This window comes from Cebus imitator, unplaced genomic scaffold (genome assembly GCF_001604975.1).
Source record: "Cebus imitator isolate Cc_AM_T3 unplaced genomic scaffold, Cebus_imitator-1.0 Scaffold478, whole genome shotgun sequence".
Classification (NCBI taxonomy): Eukaryota; Metazoa; Chordata; class Mammalia; order Primates; family Cebidae; genus Cebus; species Cebus imitator.
Genome location: NW_016107793.1, coordinates 621,140 through 624,266, shown reverse-complemented (window position 1 = coordinate 624,266; position 3,127 = coordinate 621,140). Strand labels below are relative to the sequence as shown.

Below are 3,127 nucleotides of genomic sequence, written 5' to 3'. Positions count from 1 at the left end.
ATTGCTAAGATTTTCTTCTTGAAGTTCTATAGTTTTACTTTTACATTTTGGTCTATGATGCATTTCAAGGACCATACACCTAATTTCTTAGGTCTATTTTATAAGGATCATAAATCCTAATTTCAAGGATCATAGCCCATTTAAGTTTGTATATGGTGTGAGATAAGGTCAAGATTTCTTTTAAATTTTATTTTTATTTTTGTATATGTTTATCCAAGTGTTCTGGCATCAGTTGTTGAAAAGAATATCCTTTCTTCATTAATTGCCTTGATACCTTTTTCAAAAACCAACAGCTGTGGTCAGTTTCTTGAATCATTCTTCTGTTTATTGATCTAGATGTTTATACCAATGCCATACTGTCTTGACCATTGTAGCTTTATTAATGTCTTGAAATAAGGCAGCGTAAATTCTCCACCTTATTCTTTTCTTTTCAAAATGTTTGACTATTCTAGATTGTTCTATAGAGAGTTTAGAATGAGCTTGTGAATCTCTACCCTCCACCCCAAAAAACCTTGCCTTGAATTTATAGAGCAGTTTGGGGAGAATCAACATCTTAACCACATTGAATCTTCCAATTCATGAATGCAATGTATTTCTCTATTTATATTTCCTTTAATTTCTCTCAGCAATGTTTTGAGTTTTACCTGTGCAAATCTTACACATCTTCTGTCAAATTTATCACCTCCTTTTTTATTTTTAGAATTTCCATTTGATTCTTTTTTTTTTTTTTTGAAGTTTCAATAATTTTTTCAAGTTTCATTTAAGTGATGTTAATTACAGCATTTGAAGGGGAGGATATAATTCCACACAAAATGGAAGACTCTAAAATGTACCCATTAAACTGCTAAAAAAACAAATTGAGTGGTGAGAATACAACAGAAGTCCAATTTAGATTCTGAGTGTTGTCACCATGTGATTACAATCACACAGACTCTTCCGAGCTTATAGCTGGAACTCCTGGAAGCTGTTTCATACTCTGGTGCAAGGGCAAAAAAATAGCACAAAGAAGGAATAAGTCCTGAATTATTGGCTTCATCACATCCACCCTCTCCACCCCAAAATGGCACAAAAGAAACAGTGACCACACCCTGCAGACCTTTTGGTATAAAAGAGGTGACAATGAACTGGAGTGGGAACAGGTCATGAAGATCTATCTAAAAAAGTCCTATTCAGGTGAGTTTGTACACACCATCAAGCAGCGAGCCTCTCATCAATTGGGGTTGGAAAACCAAGGTCCGATGCTGAGGAAATCACAATTTCCTTCATTTACTCCATATGAATTTATGAAGTGCCTACATATTATCAGCTTCCACTTGCAGCCATTTCTGGATAAAAAAGAAACCTGGCATTTCAAAGGGGCTCCCAAGTTCCCCCCAAGTCTACCACTGAAAGGACCTTTTTCGGAAATGGGTTTCTTCTGTACCTCTGAAAGGGTAACATCTTAAAGCTGAATCATCTTTAGCCTGGAGGTCTAACATAGTTAGCAATACTCGCATCCCAGACATACAACATTAAAAGATACACTAAATTCTGAAGGTAGCCATGCTGCAAAATAGTTTAAAATTCAACAATTGTACAGTATTCGTTTATGCTTGAAATTCCAGTCCTAGACCAAGCTTGTGGCCACCAGCATTGACGTTCTTGCCATCCAGAAGAGCTGACAGTGTCAGTTTGATACCTGGGTTTAGAGTCTGAGTGTATCCTAAACCTATCAGGCTGGAGTTGTTCACTTTAGCCGAGAAGCAGGCGTCAGGGTCAATCTGATACTTGGCTGCTTTTCCGAAGGGCGTATTACTGTCCAGGCCAGACTGACAGCAGTCTCCAACTTCTTCTTCTTTTTTTTTTTTTGAGACAGAGTCTCACTCTGTCACCAGGCCCCAGGCTGGAGTGCAGTGGTGCGACCTCGGCTCACTGCAACCTCTGCCTCCCGGGTTCAAGCAATTCTCCTGCCTCAGCCTCCCGAGTAGCTGGGACTACAGGCGTGCGCCACCACGCCCAGCTAATTTTTTTGTATTTTTAGTAGAGACAGGGTTTCATCACGTTGGCCAGGATGGTCTCGATCTCTTGACCTCGTGATCCGCCCACCTCGGCCTCCCAAAGTGCTGGGATTACAGGCATGAGCCACCGCGCCCAGCCGGTCTCCAACTTCTTGTTCATCTTCTGGTAAATGGAGCTGCTAAACTCTGTCCTGTCATTCACATTAGTATGAAGCTGGAATTCATCAGTCTTGTAGCCAACTGCAAAGTTGCTCTGGGTCACTCCGGACTTTGCAGTCTCAAAATTCATCTGGTAGCCGGCCAGCCAGCCCTCATAACCCAGCACCAGAGCACCCCGGATGGAAGGCCCAGCCATGTCGAAATCCATGCCGCAGCCCAGGTTAATGTGCTCCCGCTTGTATCCTGTCTTGATTTTAGCATTTCCCACCCCAGTGTTAGGTGAGGAGGACGAATCGAAAGTCAGCTTCAGTCCACGTGCAAGCTGATCTTCCACGGTAATCTCGGTGCCTGGTGCCTTGCCGGTGTTCCATTTCTCCGTAAACGTCAGCCACACTCAGTCCATCTGTGCTTGGTTTCCAGACTGCCCGTCACTTTGGTGGTCTCAGTGTTGGCTGAGCCTGAGCTTGTAAATTCCAATCCATTCTCACATTTTGTTTTCAAATCAAGCTTTATTAAGCCAGATCCAAAGTCCTTGGTGAAGATATCCCTGGCAGATTTGCCAAGATCGGCATACGTGGGTGGCACAGCCATCTTCCTCTCTGAGGCGTGTAGGCTACGGCGGGGGCTGCGGCGCGGAGGCAGGGAGCGGAGCCGATTCTTTTTTTTTTTTTTTTTTTAAATAGTTTCCAGGTCTCTGCTGGAATTCTCCTTGTCTTTTTTGTTTGTTTTGTTTTGTTTTTTTGTTTTTGTTTTTGTTTTTCTGAGACGGAGTTTTCTTCTTGTTACCCAGGCTGGAGTGCAATGACACGATCTCGGCTCACCGCAACCTCCGCCACCCGGGTTCAAGCGATTCTCCTGCCTCAGCCTCCTGAGTAGCAGGGACTACAGGCGCGTGCCACCATGCCCAGCTAATTTTTGGTATTTTTAGTAGAGACGGGGTTTCACCATGTTGACCAGGATGGTCTCGATCA

At 42.9% G+C, this 3,127-nt stretch overlaps 1 pseudogene across 1 annotated transcript; it reads right to left on the bottom strand.

The window, feature by feature from the left end:
* Positions 1-759: 759 nt before the first annotated feature.
* LOC108292141 lies at positions 760-2,747 on the bottom strand (annotated as a pseudogene). The gene is made up of 2 exons (XR_001820157.2): positions 2,131-2,747; positions 760-1,808 (listed from the first exon to the last, which is right to left on the bottom strand). The product of XR_001820157.2 is annotated as a voltage-dependent anion-selective channel protein 1-like (transcript).
* Between the last annotated feature and the right edge of the window lie 380 nt (positions 2,748-3,127).